Below are 19,025 nucleotides of genomic sequence, written 5' to 3'. Positions count from 1 at the left end.
CCCCTTATATCAGGACTGGCTTTGGCACCTGTTTTGACCATTAGAATGTGGGCAAGTGCCAGTTTCTTCCTAGGATCAAAAGGCCTTGCAGTTTCTGCCCTGAGACAGCCTCCTTGGGACCACCATGACCAGAAGCTGGTATGGCTCTGTAGAGTGAGAGGTCAGGTGCAGGAGAACCGAGGCATTTCAGGGACAAGAGCACCAACTGGGAGCCTGGTGAGAGAAGCCATTGGGACCTTCCAGCTCAGCCCACCCTCAGCCAGAATGCAGCTGCACGTGTCAGCAGTGAAACAGCCCAGCCAGCCCACCAATCGGGGAAAAAATTCACTGTTATTTTAAGTCACTTCAGTTTGGGAGAGTTTGTTATGCAGCTAAGGGTAACCGTAGCATTAACTTTCAGATCTGGAACAAATTGCTTAATGTCACTGAGTCTCGGTTTTCTCATAAGTACTTACTTTATTGGGTTGTGGTGGGCACTAAATGTAATGTACCAGAGTATGTGCTGAGGCCATCACTATCTCTTATGCTTTTGAACTATGGTGTTGGACAAGACTCTTGAGAGTCCCTTGGACTGCAAGGAAATCCAACCAGTTCATCCTAAAGGAGGTCAGTCCTTTAGGAAAGACTGATGTTGAAGCTGAAATTCCAATACTTTGGCCACCTGATGCGAATAACTGACTCATTGGAAAAGACCCTGATGCTGGGAAAGATTGAGGGTGGGAGGAGAAGGGGACGACAGAGGATGAGATGGTTGGATGGCATCACTAACTCAATGGACATGAGTTTGAGTAAACTCTGGGAGTTGGTGATGGACAGAGAGGCCTGGCATGCTGCAGTCCATGGGGTCTTAAAGTCAGACACGACTGAACGACTGAATGGAACTGACACTATGTAAGGAACTAAATTCTACACACTTATCTTTTTCTGGAGAAAAATTTCATTGGTGGGAAAAAAATTCTTCCTTTAAGACCAAGGTCAGACCACCCTTAACAAACTATTAAATAAAATAGATTCAACCTTCCTACCTTGACAAATAGGACTTTGTCATGACCTCAAAGACCAGATTCAAACTCCTTGATGATCTGCCCCTCCATTTCGTAGAGGTGTTTCCGTAGAGGTGCCTCTTGTTAAACACCTGATTGCTTGCACTGTAAGTCTGGGGAGCCCACCTAAATCAGCATCTCCTGAAGTGGGTTTAACTGAAGTGACCTATTGTCAGTACTAAGAAACTGGTTCAACGAGATAGAGCAGTCTACCAACTGAACTTCTGGACTATGAAACTTCTTGAGGAAGTTTCAAAGGCAAAACTGTAAGGAAGCCAGATTTGCCAGCCTAAATTGTGTTTCTTTGGCATGAGGATTATTTTAGGTTGATTGTCTTTAAGAAGCAGAAGACTCTGGAAGTCTTTAAAAAAAAAAAAAAAAAAAAACAAAACAAACCTCTTCCTTAACCTGCCTAAAAGAATTTAGATCAGGGGCCTGGTCCAGGAAGAGCACCATCACCAGAGATATCTACAAAGAATACACGTTAGGGGTGGTATGGAAACCAAGTAGGGCCTTAAGATCAAACGTTTGCATAGCAAACATTTGTTTACCGAACATTTGTTTTCATCTCCTTGTGAATTTCCTTTCCTTGTTTTGAGATCCCAAATTCCTACTCTCTTCTCCTTTTCTCTGATGGCATGTAACTCTTAAATTACCTAACTTGTCTATTTACCCCATTTTTCTTATGGGACCTCTGTCTATACATGATTAAATTTGACTTTCTCCTATTAATCTGTCTTATGTCAGGTTAATTCTTACCAATCAGAAGAACCTAGAATGAATTTTTTTTTCTTTTTCCAACAGTGACATTTACAGGTTCTGGAAGTTAGGATTCAAACATCTTTGGAAATAGTGGCATTATTCAGCCTATTGTAGTCATAATGCAAATTATATTTTTTACTAGAAGATGTGGTCAAAATAAATTGAAAGCCACTGAACTGGAAAGTCTTCTAAATTTTTCAAGTAAGCTGTATCGCTTATTTTTTTTTATTATAAGTGTAATACATGATCCTTATACAACTGTGAGGCTATATTAAAAGATCAGATAAAAATCCCATTGTGACTCCTTAGAGATAACCAAATGGTATATTTTTGTCTAATCTTTATCTGAACAAACATATGTTTAAAACAAAATTGGAATCTTACGGAGATATGTGTTCTTCTTTAGCGGTTAGCATATTATATCACAATTATTTTCACACATTGTTAATTCAAAAACATATTAATGGCTACATAATGTTCAATTATATGAGTATACTATGATTTAATCAACCATTTTCCAACATTTGGTCATTTGGGTTGATTCCAATTTTTCCTTGCTATTAATTCACTAAAAATAATCCCGTGCAAAAGATGAGGGGAGCTTCTGTAATAAATGACCACAAACTGGGTGCTTTAAAACAACAGAAATTTATTCTCACATTTCTGGAGAGGTCTAAAATCAAGATGGTGGCAGGTCAGCTCTCTCCTGAAGCTCTGGGGGAGGGATTCCTCCTTGCCTTCTCCAGCTCCCAGAAATCCCTCAAACTTCTTCCCTGTAACTGCATCACTGCAATATCTGCTCCACATTTGCATGGCTTTTTCTCTGTGTGTCTCATGTCTTCTCTTCTTTCTCTGCAGACACAAGTCACGGGATATAGGACCCCTGTAATCCAATATGACATCGTCTTAACTTGTTCCGTCTACTGTGCTCAATTGCTAAGGTGTATCCAGCTCTTTTGTGACCCCATGGACTGTAGCCCAACAGGCTCCTCTGCCCATGGGATTTTCCTGGCAAGAATACTGCAGTGGGTTGCCATTCCCTCCTCCAGGGGATTTTCCCAGCCCAGGGATTGAACCTAAGTCTCCTGCATTGGCAGGTGGATTCTTTACTCAGCCACGAGGGAAGCCCGTTCCATCTACAGAGACCCTATTTCCAAATAAGGTCACATTCTGAGATTTTGGGTGGATATGAATTTTAAGGCGGGAGGCCTTAGTCAACACACTACAGTCCCTATGGAAAGGAGGGTACAACTTGGAAAGATACTTGGGTACCTTGAGAGGATTTGGGGATGGCTAACCATGGGATGGGCAAAAAGGATGAATCTATACATTTTCATGAAATAATAGTTTCCCTCTCTTTATTAATATCCATTGTCTAGTGACCTGCGGCTTCTGAAATAACCCATTTAGTGAACCAATGAGTAAATTCTGTTTGGAAACCACACTTCAGTGGAGGAGGTCATCTGTAGGCTGTGCTTGCATCCAGACTGCACAGGTATAATCAGCAATTAAATGGGAGAGAATTGGTGCATTTCTTTCTTTAAGGACAAATGTATTCCTTTTCTACACTATTCACTGGCTTATTTTGGCATAGCTGGTCAAATATTTCTAGTACTTTAAAGAGTATTTCTTTACATTTTTTCCAAATGACCATAAATGTAATCAACTTTACAGCTGAAAAATCAAAATATATGACATGCATAGGAGGATCAAACTGCTAGAAATAATATTTTTAACCCATTCCTTGTATCAGGAGTTCTCAAAGATGGGCAAAAGAATGGCTTTGTAGAAAGATTGATTAAGGCTGCTTCTTTGATTGAGTTTTCTTCTTCTTTTTTGTAATATATATTTATTTGGCTCTGCCAGGTCTTAGTTGTGGCACTAGGGATGTTTGGTCTTAGCTGCAGCATGCAAACTCTTAGTTTCAGCATGTGGGATATAGTTCCCTGATCAGGGATTGAACCTGGGCCCCATATATTGGGAGTGTGGAGTCTTAGCTACTGCACCATCATGAGGGAAATGCTTTTCCATGCATCCAGATACAGTGGAAGACACTGAGGGAGAAGACACAATTCAGTATCTTTTAGCACAATCCAGAGGGAAGTCTCACTGACTGGCTTTTCTGAGAGCAGCTTTAAATTGGCCAGTCGATCGGTCCAGATGACTTCAGGGTTCCCCTGAGCCCTGAGTTCTCTGTATCTGCACATCCTAGGGGAGCTTCTGGTTTGTTAAGCCCTGTTGGTTCAGAGCATGAGTTGGACCCTGGTTCAAATCTAGAACCTGCCATCTGGTGACCTCAACGAAGTTATTTAATCTCAGCTTTTTCTTTCATTCATGGTAAATAATAATATTAGCTATCTCACAGTGTTGTTAAAAGGGTGAAATGAGAGTGTCCATAAAGTACTTGTCATATAGAATGGGCCCAAGAAACCATGTTGTTAAAAGGGTGAAATGAGAGAGTGTCCATAAAGTACTTGTCATATAGAATGGGCCCAAGAAACCATAGCTATAGCAGTAGTGATGATGACACTCTGTGAGATTCAGTCTGTGAGGTTCCAGGCCTGTGACTGTCATGCTTTGAGTTACCCCAGACACTGAACTGTGTCTTCTCGCCCAGTGTCTCCCACTGTATCTGGACACATAGAAAAGCACGTCCCTCACTGATCTGTGACCAGAGCTTTGCAGTCTTACTTTCCAACTAAGAAGACGCAGAATAGCTCATTTCCACGACTCAAGCAGATAAATACAATTCCAGTCATCTTGGCTTTCACATTTGTAGCTGCTGCTACCAAGATAATGCAGACCTAGAATGAAAATCAGAGGAATTGACCTTGTACAGAGCCACGTCCCTGTTGGAAGTGGCTGTGTCTTTCCCTTCACTTCTCACGGCTTCTGCCATTGCTCCTTTTAAGTATTGTTATGTATCTTCTATGGCGCCTCATGGCTTGAGAACACAGCTTGGAGGCAGCATCAGAAACAGGAACATCACAGTCTACCCATTGTATTGCTGTTGTTGTTCAGTTGCTCAGTTGTGTCTGACTCTTTGTGACCCCATAAACTGCAGCACGTCAGGCTTCCCTGTCCCTCACCATCTCCCAGAGTTTGCTCAGACTCATGTGCTTTGAGTCGATGATGCCATCCAACCATTTCATCCTCTGTTGCCCTCTTGTCCTCTTGCCCTGAATCTTTCCCAGCATCAGTGAGTTGGTGCTTTGCATCAGGTGGCCAAAGTATTGGAGCTTCAGCTTCAGCATCGGTCCTTCCAAAGACTATTCAGGGTTGATTTCCTTTAGGATGGACTGGTTTGATATGAACTTGCTCTATAAACATGTTGCTTCAGAAAAGAAGTCAGATGTGTCACATTCACACACTTGCAAATTTAAAAAAAAGTCACTGTGCTATGACGAGAGAAGAGCAGAATGGATCCAGTGGAAGGGACCCCACAACTGTTGTGCCATCAGCTTTGAGAAGTAGGCCCAAGTGGTGATGACCCAGCTGTAAGGCACAGACGCATGCCCTGATAAATTGATGGAAACTGTCTCCTTACAGTTAGTAAGGAAGGGCCACCTCCTAAAACCAGCAACATACTACAGACTCAGGGAACTTGAGGATAATTACATGGTAATTATTTATAATAAGTGCTTCCACTCTCAGAATGATTATCCCTCCCTGGATTGTCTGCCTCCTTGTGCCTGGTTATGTAGGAAAATAATGTCCAAATTAATCTATATCTTTTGTAAGTGAATCTATTCTCCTCTGATTATCCAGCTCCTTTTGGCAGCAGGTGTTAAATCTTTCTTACAAAAGGCGTACTTTCAACATCCCTTTGGTTATAGAGAAAGCCAGCCAAACAAGACTTTGGTGGATTAAGCATGAATTATGGGATTAATATAGATTTGGCCACTAAGGACAGCAGAGCTGGCTCTGTGTAAAACTGTGAGAAATAATCACAGCGAAGCTTTGCAAGGACTCATGGTTTGCTGAACACTTTTCGTATATATCATCTCTTTAATTTGCACGCCAGCCCTGCAAGGTATATATTGATATTATGATGAACCTGCCAGTATGATCACTAAAATATCTGATTAAGGGCACAGCCCAGCTTATAGAGAAGATGGATGGGGATTTGAATCCCAGCTCAGCTGCTTATTAGCAGTGTGACCTTTGCTGTGTTAATTAACCTCCCTAAGCCTTCACTTTCTCATATATGGAAAGAGGAGAGCCCTACAGGGCTGATTTGAGGATTTACTAACTTGCACATAGAGCTAGTATGTGCAATGTCTTACCCATAGCAAGCAAGTCATTCATTTGCTGAAGGCAAGTTTTACAAATGATAATCAGAGATCAAAGAAATCAAATCAGTGAAGTGGCATGTGGTGTAGCCTCTTTTTCTTTTATTCAGGTTTTATTTTATTTTCCTTTATTATCAATAGTGATTTGTTCAGGCTCTCCTTACTAACAAAATATTGTGCCTATGATTAATTGCATGATTCAATGCAGAGATGGTCTAGAAAAGTGACTCTCTACCTTTCTGGTTCTATAACCTCTTGAAGACTTCCAGGAGTTTCAAGAATTAAGTGACATTATAGCCTTTCTCTCAACCCTGGTTTCCTCATCTGAAAGCAGCTATTGTAACAGCTCATTGGCTCCTTCTGCCCTCATGCTGTGCTTACCCCACTGGGTGGTAATGGACGACTAAGTGAACTAGGGAGTAAGAATGCGCTGGGCTAATTAACTGTGCAGTGCATGTCATGGATGGCACAGTGATCACCAGTGTGATGTAAACTGCCTGAGCTTAATTGGTCCTCCTCCACCCACACAGAGATCTGTCAGCAAAAAGGAAAAGAAGTGATCCCTTTTCCTTCTCGGAAGAACTCAACACTAGATTATTAAAATCTGGGCTCCCCTGCACCAGGATGGTCAGAAGAGTTACTAATCCCACCTTGCCTTTTTCTGTGTACCCAGTTGTTCATTTCTCTCAGGAAATTCTGAACACAAACAAATCAAAATATAGTCACTCTTCATTCTTTGTGGATTCCATGTTTGCAAATTCACCTCTGTGGTTTAGAGAACAGGGCTCTCAGAATTCCTTGCCCAAAAGTCTACAAGTCTGATTCCAGAGTCTGCATGCTAATCTTTTCTGGTTTTATGCTCCCTTTGGGAAATGTCAAAGAGCGCTTACAGATCTTGCATGTGTAAGATAAGGTGTAAAGGAGCTGGACGGGCTAAAAGGCTATCATGCTGTTTACTACCAAGTTCTAACACAGAACTGTAAGAAAGCATCTCAGAACTCTAAATTAAAGTCTTGTTTTACAGGTTGTTGTAAAGTTATATTTCTTAAGTTAAGAAATATCTGAAATCAGAGGGAACAAAAAGTACCCATCACTGAACTAAGAAAGTATCTTGAGACCGAAAAACAAGGTAGGCAGTTGCACATAGTCAATGGATCAATTTATTATAGCATGAATTACATAGGGAGTGGAACTAGACAGACAGCAGTATCCCTGATTGTACTGTAATTCTCTGTGCAGCTGAGGGGCCTTTGGGACATTTCTATACTTAAACTAGGATATTTGGCCTTGGAGTACAGAATGAAGCAGGACAAAGGTTAACAGAGTTGTGCCAAGATAATGCACTGGTCATAGCAAACACCCTCTTCCAACAACACAAGAGAAGACTCTACACATGGACATCACCAGATGGTCAACACCAAAAACAGATTGATTATATTCTTTGCAGCCAAAGCTGAAGAAACTGTATATAGTCAGCAAAAACAAGACCGGGAGCTAACTGTGGCTCAGATCATGAACTCCTTATTGCCAAATTCAGACTTAAATTGAAGAAAGTAGGGAAAACCACTAGACCATTCAGGTATGACCTAACTCAAATCCCTTACGATTAAACAGTGAAAGTGACAAATAGATTCAAAGGGTTAGATCTGATAGTCAGAGTGCCTGATGAACTATGGTTGGAGGTTCATAACACTGTACAGGAGACAGGGAGCAAGACCATCCCCAAGAAAAAGAAATACAGAAAAGCCAAATGGTTGTCTGAGGAGGCCTTACAAATAGCTGTAAAAAGAAGAGAAGCGCAAAGCAAAGGCGAAAAGGAAAGATATGCCCATTTGAATGCAGAGTTCCAAAGAATAGCAAGGAGAGATAAGAAAGCCTTCCTCAGCAATCAATACAAAGAAATAGAGGAAAACAATAGAACAGGAAAGATTAGAGATCTCTTCAAGAAAATTAGAGATACCAAGGGAACATTTCATGCAAAGTTGGGCTCAATAAAGGATAGAAATGTATGGACCTAACAGAAGCAGAAGATATTAAGAAGAGGTAGCAAGAATACACAGAACTATACAAAAAAGATTTTCAAGACCCAGGTAATCAAGATGGTGTGATCACTCACCTAGAGCCAGACATCCTGGAATGTGAAGTCAAGTGGGCCTTAGAAAGCATCACTATGAACAAAGCTAGTGGAGTTGATGGAATTCCAGTTGAGCTATTTCAAATCCTAAAAGATGATGCTGTTAAAGTGTTGCACTCAATATGCCAGCAAATTTGGAAAACTCAGCAGTGGCCATAGGACTGGAAAAGGTCAGTTTTCATCCCAATCCCAAAGAAAGGCAATGCCAAAGAATAATCAAACTACCACACAATTGCACTCATCTCACATGCTAGTAAAGTAATGCTCAAAATTCTCCAAGCCACGCTTCAGCAATACGTGAACCATGAACTTCCTGATGCTCAAGCTGGTTTTAGAAAAGGCAGAGGAACACCAATAAAGTTGCCAACATCTGCTGGATCATCAAAAAAGCAAGAGAGTTCCAGAAAAACATCTATTTCTGCTTTATTGACTATGCCAAAGCCTTGACTGTGTGGATCACAATAAACTGTGGAAAATTCTTCAAGAGATGGGAATACCAGACCACCTGACCTGCCTCTTGAGAAATCTGTATGCAGGTCACGAAACAGTTAGAACTGGACATGAGACAACAGACTGGTTCCAAGTAGGAAAAGGAGTACGTCAAGGCTGTATATTGCCACCCTGCTTATTTAACTTCTATGCAAAGTACATCATGAGAAACACTGGGCTGGATGAAGCACAAGCTGGAATCAAGATTGCCAGGAGAAATATCAATAACCTCAGATATGCAGCTGACACCACCCTTATGGCAGAAAGTGAAGAACTGAAGAGCCTCTTGATGAAAGTGAAAGAGGAGAGTGAAAAAGTTGGCTTAAATCTCAACATTCAGAAAACAAAGATCATGGCATTCAGTCCCATCACTTCATGGCAAATAGATGGAGAAACAGTGGTAACAGTGGCAAGACTTTATTTTTCTGGGCTCCAAAATCACTGCAGATGGTGATTTGCAGCCATGAAATTAAAAGACTCTTACTCCTTGGAAAAAAAGTTATGACCAACTTAGACAGCATATTAAAAAGCAGAGACATTACTTTGCCAACAAAGGTCCATCTAGTCAAGGCTACGGTTTTTCCAGTAGTCATGTATGAATGTGATAGTTGGACTATAAAGAAAGCTGAGTGTCGAAGCATTAACGCTTTTGAACCCTAGTGTTGGAGAAGACTCTTGAGAGTCCCTTGGACTGCAAGGAGATCCAACCAGTCCATCCTAAAGGAAATCAGTCCTGAATGTTCATTAGAAGGACTGATGTTGAAGCTGAAACTCCAATACTTTGGCCACCTGATGTGAAGAGCTGACTCATTGGAAAAGACTCTGATGCAAGGACAGATGGAAGGCAGGAGGAAAAGGGGACAACAGAGGATGAGATGGTTGGATGGCATCACCGACTCAATGGACATGAGTTTGAGTAGACTCTGGGAGTTGGCGATGGACAGAGAGGAGTGGCATGCTGCAGTCCATGGGGTGGCAAAGAGTCAGACACGACTGAACAACTGAACTACTGAACTGAACTGAAACTAGGATATGAGGGTACATGCTCAGAGACAAGGAATGTATTCCTATGTCATAACTGTATCTGACTTATGACGGGTGACTAGTTTTGTGGTTGCCAGAAATGTGTCAGTATCATTGTTTGGGGAATAACAGAGCATACAGGCCACCCACAACTAATGAACACTAAAATCTATCTATTAAGGGCAAAACCCTTGCCAATAGAGAAGAGATTTACTACACAGTACAGACCTAGGTAGGGTTAGTGGAAGGACAGGAGGAACCGAACAAGCCCAAGACGGTGTTGGTTATGCTAACAGCCATACCAGAGGATAGAACACACTTCATTTGTTACTTTGGTTGACAAGTTTTAAATACTTAGACATATAATACTTGGACCTCCATCTGTACTTTGGGCTTAGAAAGAAATGAACCTTTGTTGACTCAAGTTACTAATATTTGGGGCCATCATAGCCCGGTTTATCTGGCTATTACATCAGCATAGTGGGTTTCTCAGTTGCAGAACCTCTGTAGGTGTAACTGATCAGGTGAAAAAATGGCAGCATGGATGCCAGTGCAAGCTAAACCCAACAAGGAGTGCTGGGAACCTCTGAGAATGTGACTGTGTTCCGTGGTGAGGGCTGCCCTGGGGCATCTCTGTAATCTGTCTGGGGCAGGATGTTGACACATGGAGAAGGGGCACCAGTCAGGTTTACCAAGTAACCAACAGAACAAGGGCCAGAGAGACTGAATCCGGAGGATTCTATCTTCTATATATTCTAATCTTTTCCCTTCTATATACCAGGAATAACTGCTAGCATGTTCTAAAGTCTAAGGGGGAGGAGGGTAAAAGGAGATTCCCCATCCTTTTTCCCTGTCCCTTTAACCAGTCATTTTTGGACATCTCTTCAAATTCAGCAAGGGTAAGCTCAAACTGGATTCTTTTCCAACAATATAAAGACATAGGGTATTTCTCCTACTCCAGGTGTGACCAATCAGTGCACATCTGACCAACATATAAAGTGCTATTATTATCGTTTAAACTTGGTTTATACCATTTCAGAGAAAACAAATACATTTTAACAGCCTAAATAAAAAAGCAATTAGAAAAAAAAAATTCTTTTCAAAGCTAGAAGGGAAGACAAAGACCCTCTGGTCCTTGAATATTAAAAGGTATTGCACTCTAAAAGCAAAAACAAAAAAAAAAAGTGTTGAGCCCTGCCGCTGCTGCTGCTGCTGCTAAGTCGCTTCAGTCGTGTCCAACTCTGTGCGGCCCCATAGACAGCAGCCCGCCAGGCTCCCCCATCCCTGGGATTCTCCAGGCAAGAACACTGGAGTGGGTTGCCATTTCCTTCTCCAATGCATGAAAGTGAAAAGTGAAAGTGAAGTCGCTCTTTGCGACCTCATGGACTGCAGCCTAGCAGGCTCCTCTGTCCATGGGACTTTCCAGGCAAGAGTACTGGAGTGGGTTGCCATTGCCTTCTCCGGTTGAGCCCTAAAAAACCCCAAATGATATTGAGCCCTTACTGTCAGTCAAAAACCATGCTTAATATATCACGCACATTATCTCATTTAGACCTCACACTAACCTTAAAAGGTAGGTATCATATTCTTGGTTCTATAACAGAATTAACTGCAGAACAGAGATATTCAATAATTCTTCCAAGGTCAAGTGTCAGAATCAAGATTCAAATTGAGGCCTATCTGATACTGTCTTTTCACATCTATGTCTAGTAGCCTCCATTCTGAAGCTTAAAATAAATAATTGGATTATTTACTTCACCTGCTTTACTTCCCTATTTCTAAATCCTGTCCCTTTAGCAAAGTCACCAGCACACAGCCCTCCCTCACCTGGGACCAGAAAGTTAGTCTGGCTGGAGGGGACCAGTTAACTTCTTTTTTTTTCTTGATGTTTGTCTTACGTTTTATTCTTGTGTTAAAATTAGATGTATTAGTCTCTTCTTTGTGGTAAATTTCTTATAAGGTACAGAGCGGCTGGAGAGGACACTTCTTAAATACCCTGTGTTTGTGTTGAGACAGTATTAGGGCATCCTGTCAGAGTCTGAGCGTCAGGCAAGAAGCCATGAGGTGATGGGTCCAGAGGAGCCCACACGCTCCTACTGAGTGGATCAAGCATTCACCCTTTGGCTGTTGGTTAGCAAAGTTACTTGCACATTTAACCTTGTTTTTCAACAGTGAAGGGTGATAAAATGGAGGAAAGTTTACATAAAAGGTTATTCCTAGACTTCAGAGAGAGGTGATTTGAAAATCACGCATGTACTTAGAATTGACATTGAGATCTTTTCTTTCTCTTACCCTACCAAACTAGTCCATTTTCCCTCTGTAAAATCTCATGTGGCATGTCACCTTCCTTGCAAATCTTTTGCAAAGTAATCATACCTCTGTATTAGGTTTCATGTTCTAAAAATGTCAGAACAAATCCGAATGATTAAATGCCATGGATTAAGCTGGTTACTTCTCTAAAATTGGTATGAATGATACATTTTAATTAGAAAATTATAAATATAAGCCACTGTATCAGTAAACCACCTCCAAAATATATATAAAGCTCTAACTGAAAAAAAAGTCCAATTCTGTGTAATGACAATGATCTTGCTAAATAACCAGCCACCTCTCATATTTTATTTCATTTGGGTTGAAATTTTGCCATGAGGCATTTAGAATAAGACATCTCTTAAAAATGTCATCTAGGAAAGAATCTTTGAATTTTTTCTCTAGCTATAAACTCTAATTAAACATGCATTTATTGATATGATTTTGACCGTGGAGCTTTTTATGAGTACAGAAGTGACTCTTACTTCATGGCATACTTTACCGAAGGCATTCTGCTAAATGTTCAGATTTTTCGGTTCTGCATAGCTAAAGACAAAATCCAAGTAGTTGGAGCTGTCTCTCAAAACTAACGCTGGTCTTATGCACCTGAGAATCTGTGTACCCTGAATTCTCAGTGTTAAAATTCTGTCACTGCCAGTCATCAATACATCTAATTTTAATGCAAGAAAAAACGTCTTGCCACCATCAAAAAAAAAGCTACCCTTTGAGGTTAATTTTCTTTTTCACGCATTTGTCCATCCTGCTTCCTCTTGGTGTCAGCAGGAAGTAATCTCACCTACGGAAAGGAAGATGGCATCCTAGCCGTGCTGACAAATTGTAGGCAAATGATTGCTGAATTGTATCCCTTTTTATTTCCAAAAGAAGAATAATGAAGAGCTCTCCTTTCTTCCACTTAACATCCTAATCACCCACATCTACAATTTACATGGTAGCTACCCACACCTCTGCACAGGAAGAGAAAAAAAAATGGGAGAATGAGATGTGACGCCCCACCGCACCACACCCACTGAAACCTGTCTCTAGTATATCCTTAATCAATACGAAATTGCTGTGGGGACTGTACAGTCCTCCCCTCGTCAATGCCCAGCCCCTGCTGGTTTAGGGAGCTACACAGCTTGAGGTAAACTGCTCTCCATTATTCCTCCATATTTAGAACTTCTCTGGAGAATTGGGCATTATCTCAGTCACTAAGCTGAAAGCTGCTTAAAGTTAGTTTTTCACAGTTGTTTATTCACAGTCTGTTTCCACCCTTCATTCACCTTGTTTTAAAAAAATATTCAGATTGATGCAAAACCACAGAAATATAAACTATTGAAATACCGCCTCCCGGAAAATTGACTATGATTTGCATTTTGCTAATGTTGGAGTAGGTCAAAATGTTATTTTTCCCTCTCTTCTCAATAATATTTCATTAAAGGTAAATTCTACTCCCTTCTACCAGTGAAAAGCCACTCAATGACCTGAATAAGATCTAGTGATAGGAAACATATTTTCAGTAATACTGAACTCATTTTTCTGCCAGAACAAATTAGTCAGTAGCTATCGTGTATGTCACAGAGGTTTTCAAGAGGCACTTAGGAGGATGCTGAAAAAAAATCCTTCTGTGTAGATTATTAGAAATGTCATGGTGCTAATGGAAAAACGCTGTGGTAATCTTTTTGTTTTACGTTTCTCTCCTAAACTACTCTTTCTCGTTTGCAATTCTGCTCCTAAAAGAGAAGATGTCTTTTGGAAAAATGGTTCCAAAAAGAAGCAGAAAGGAAATTTTATAATTTATCCTGGGAAAAGGCAAGATAGAGGGGTAATCAGATAATGGAGGCAAATATACAAGAGAGCTAATCATTTCTCTGAGTTCCCATATTCAGTGAAAACTGAGTCAAAAAAGGGAAGTGGGTGGGTTTAGAGGATGCTTACCTTACAGCAGTGTATGTTAGAAATAGGAGTTTCTATTTGAATGAATAAATGACTGAATGAATGACTATGATCAAGGACTATCTTTATGTTCTTTGGAATTTGAAGGGAAAGCAGTTTACAATATACATATAACCTGTTGGGACCTCAGTTTCCACCATCTTGTAATAGGGCAAACAATTATTACTTTTATGGGCTATTGAGAAGATTAAATGTATACTGTGATATGACTATAGCCTGTCAGGCTCCTCTGTCCATGGAATTCTCCAGGCAAGAATACTGGAGTGCTTAGCCATTCCCTTCTCTGGGGGATCTTCTCAACCCAGGGATCAAACCTGGGCCTCCTGCATTGCAGGCAGTTTCTTTACTGTTTCAACCACCAGGGAGGCCTGGTAGGATAGCTAAATCATGAAAATTCAGGCAGAAAGTCTGATTTTTCTACATGATCCACTTTCTTATATGTAGTGTTGTGTATTTGTACGGACAATTGATGCATTTCCTCCAACTCTCTGTTACAATTTGAGTTATTAGAAATGATTTGAGTTAACAGTTTAACATCAAAGTGTTCCCAGGATTTTGTTCATTCCTTTTGGATTCTACTCAAACTTAAAAGAGATTATTAGAAGTAGTGTTTGTGATTTCACCTTGTCTTAAATATTTACAGATGCTTAACTCTTAGATACTTTTCATATTCCAATAGATTTAAACTCTAAGTATAAACATTCCTTTGGGGGTTTTCACTTTGTTCTGAAAGTGAAAACTATCAAAGGAATGTAACTGAAGCCTGATTTCCAGATGAAATATCCTCCAGCAATCAAAATATCCTATGCTGTTATTCCACTGGATAGTACACTTTACCCCAGGGAATGTTCCATAAAAGGAAATCAGAATCTTGCTGCCCAAATTAAGTCGGCTTCCCAGGTGGTGCAGTAGTGAAAGAATCTGCCTTCCAATGCAGGAGACATGGGTTTGATCCGTGGGTAGGGAAGATCCCCTGGTGAAGGAAATGGCAACCCACTCCAGTATTCTTGCCTGGAAAATTCCATAGCCAGAGAAGCCTGGTGGGCTGTGTATAGTCCATGGGGTCGCAAAGAGGCAGGCACGATTGAACATGGATGCACACACACACAGACACACAGTCATTAGATGGCTCTTTAGTATTTGTGAGTGTTGTTCTTCTGGGCTGCAGGGAGTAAGGACGTCTTCCAGAGCAGGTGAGAAGAACCTGCTGCAGATTCCTGTAAGCAGGAGTGTGGTTTATTCAGGAATCACAGAATTTAGACCTGAAACGGACTTAAGTATCATCCCCTTCAGCTCCCTCAATCTGTGGAAGAGGAAACTGAGCAAAGAGGTTAAATGATTTTTCCAGGATCCACAGCTGTTTGAGTAAGACTGGGGTTTGGCTCCCAAATCTCTATAGCACCCTGAAATCACAGAGCCCACTAGTCCTGAACGTAGGGTGAATTTCTCTAGATGCATGTGCTTTGGATGGTGGAATTTGAAGACTCTCTGAGCTGATGGCTGCATCAGAAGGAATAAAAAGAAAAAAACAACAACAAAAAAACCCTATTCTTTTTAAAAAGTAGAGCATTTAAAATGGGTTTTATTTTTTAACATATCATGTACTATCATTGAATTGATCCTGAATCCCATGGTGTTGTGATACGCAATTAATCTGTATTATGTATAAACAAACTGCTAGTGATCACTACCTTAAGACTAACAGTTTGGAAAGCAAGCAAGGTAACTGGAAATTATATTCGAATCTTTTGAAAATGCAGTTTTGGCCAAAATAAATGTCTCCTTCAAAGAAGCATGCATGTGGGTTCAGTCGAGTCCTACTCTCTGAGACTCTGTGGACTAGCCCACTAGGCTCCTCTGTCCATGGAATTTTCTAGGCAAGAATATTGGAGGGGGTTGCCATTTCCTTCGTCAGGGGATTTTCCTGATCCAGGTATCGAACCCACATCTTCTGTGTCTCCTGCATTGCATATGGATTCTTTACCACTGAGCCACCAGGGAAGCCCCTTAAAAGAAGCAGAAGGTGGAATCTGTGCATAGTTTGATGAAATGATTATTTAGAGTCAAAGGATCTGGGAGCTGGAAGGGATCACACAGATCAACCAATCCAGCTCTTTATTTTACAGAAAAGGACTCGGAGGCCCACTGAGTTTACCTAAAAAAACAGTGACACAACTGAAAAGTGTAGGACTCACTCCAAAACAAGACTGTTCTTTTTTCCTGCTTAACTGGAAAGTCTCACTTAGAGAATGTCAGGGTAGAATCATGACAGCTTCGCAAATGTATTCTAAATTTTGGTAGAATTTATAATTTATCCAAATCTTAAATGCAGTGCATTTGGTTCAGCTTACTTTTCAAGGACTAATCATTCCCATGACGTTGTCCAGGTTACAGTTCTCACAAGCAAGCATTAACTGGAAATGACGTGTTAATGTGATAATGACAAGCAACACTAAAATTAAGGCAATTCGTCTTTACTTAAACACAAGCACTGTATCTTGGTGTTAAATGTGAAATGGCAAAAGATATGAAATCCACATCAGTGCACAAAATTGAGATGGACACACAGAGTTTCTCAATTTTGTTTCAAGGAGAAGCAGTGGCTCACTTCCCTGGCAGATTGAGATCTCTCAGGGAAGGTTTGGGAACCCCGTAGTTCTAGAAGGCTGGAGGCAGGGAAGGTGCCAATAATAAAGTCCCTCAGCAGAGTGGAGAAATGGAGTATCTAGTATTAAACACAGTCTTCCCACAAGTTCTCTTGGCCCTCTTTCACCTCCTTGGAGAATTTCCTCAGTTGTCACCTTCTCAGTGAGATGTCCTTGACCACCCTGTTGATCCCTTCTCATAGTGCCCACCCCAGGATTATTGACCCCTTTGACCCTGTTCTGTTTATTTCCATAGCACTTATCTCCTGCTATCTTAATTCCCTTTGCTAACTGTAATTCACTCTTTATTATGCTAGAATATAAGTTCAAGGGAGTAGGACTGTTTTGTTGTTTTTGTTCAATAATGTATTGCAAGTACCCAGAACAGCACCTGATGTATAATATAGTCTCAGTAAATATTGTGGAAGGAATTAATGTGCTGTCCTCGAATGGCATTCTTTGAGCTATCAAAGTTCCCACCTTTTAAAATTTATTTATTTATGCATTCATTTTTGGCTGCGCTGGGTCTTCGTTGCTGCGCGTGGGCTTTCTCTAGTTGTGGCGAGGGCTGGCGCTGCTCCTCGCTGCAGTGTGTGTGCTTCTTGTTGTGGTGGCTTCTCTTGTTTCAGAGCTTGGGCTCTAGGCACACAGGGTTCAGTAGTTGTGACTTGCAGGCTCTAGAGCACAGGCTTCATAGTTGTACTGCGTGGCATTAATTGCCCCACGGCATGTGGGATCTTCCCAGACCAGGGATCAAACCTGTGTCCCCTGCATTGACGGGATTCTTAACCACTGGGCCACCAGGGGAATCCAGTGCCCACCTTTTTCTTCTTCTCATTGGCAGTCACAGTCTTCTCCCGGGATATGCCCTGTCCATCAGCAGCTAGTCATGGTGAAGAGCCAGGCTTCATTATTATCTTGCCCTCTTGAAAGATAAACATTGTGGCTTTTTAGGCTTTCTGATAATGATAGCTCACTTTTTTAATATCAGTGTTGTGATTTTTCAGCCCTCATAAATATTTCTACTTGTTTAAATTCCATTCAATTTGCCACCTTCTAGATTCAGTTAACCTAAAATGTGTCCTGAGCATCCATGACGTGTGTACTTGGTGCCAGACGTTCAGTGCTGAGAGCAGACATGAGTAGTACATTCTGGAATTTATTCAGTTCAGTTCAGTTCAGTTCAGTCACTCAGTCGTGCCCGACTCTTTGCGACCCCATGAATCGCTGCATGCCAGGCCTCCCTGTCCATCACCAACTCCCGGAGTTCACTCAGACTCACGTCCATCGAGTCAGTGATGCCATCCAGCCATCTCATCCTCTGTCGTCCCCTTCTCCTCCTGCCCCCAATCCCTCCCAGCATCAGAGTCTTCTCCAATGAGTCAACTCTTCGCATGAGGTGGCCAAAGTATTGGAGTTTCAGCTTTAGCATCATTCCTTCCAAAGAAATCCCAGGGCTGATCTCCTTCAGAATGGACTGGTTGGATCTCTTTGCAGTCCAAGGGACTCTCAAGAGTCTTCTCCAACACCACAGTTCAAACGAATCAATTCTTCAGTGCTCAGCATTCTTCACAGTCCAACTCTCACATCCATACATGACTACTGGAAAAACCATAGCCTTGACTAAACCGACCTTAGTCAGCAAAGTAATATCTCTGCTTTTGAATATGCTATCTAGGTTGGTCATAACTTTTCTTCTTTTAGACTCCCTTAAAGCTTCTCTACTTTGGCCGCCTAATTCGAAGAACTGACTCATTTGAAAAGACCCTGATGCTGGGAAGGAATGAAGGCGAGAGGAGAAGGGGACGACAAAGGATGAGATGGTTGGATGGCATCACCAATGCAATGGACATGAGTTTGAATGAACTCCGGGAGTTGTTGATGGACAGGGAGGCCTGGTGTGCTTCAGTCTGCAAAGACAGAGAACTGAACTGAACACGACTGGACACTACTGAGCAACTGAACTGAACTGAACTGAATTCCCTGATATTCCTCTGTTCAATTCTTTTGTATTTTTCTGGGGCAGACAAGGTTGCTTGCTTATCCATCAGTCATTTCCCTTCCTGTTTGCTGTCTCAATTTAGTTAGGGCAGGGCCACAATGTGCTAGGACTTGAGTCATGCTTGACCTTAGTCAGTCATGGCAATACATATCCTCTTTGCCAGTGACTGTTCTATAAGTGACCATCCAACCCAATCCTGGTTAGTGAATGTTTAAAGTTCCATTATTAAAATAATAATAAGCTTATTACTCCAAAACAAATATTACCAACACCTGATCAGTCCCTCCCTGATCACATCCCTTCCTTAATCCACTCAAAGGCTATATCTATCTTGATTTTGTGTTATGTTCAGTTCAGTTCAGTTCAGTTGCT

This window comes from Ovis aries, chromosome 4 (assembly GCF_016772045.2).
Source record: "Ovis aries strain OAR_USU_Benz2616 breed Rambouillet chromosome 4, ARS-UI_Ramb_v3.0, whole genome shotgun sequence".
Lineage (NCBI taxonomy): Eukaryota > Metazoa > Chordata > Mammalia > Artiodactyla > Bovidae > Ovis > Ovis aries.
Note: the sequence above shows the minus strand (reverse complement) of the source record.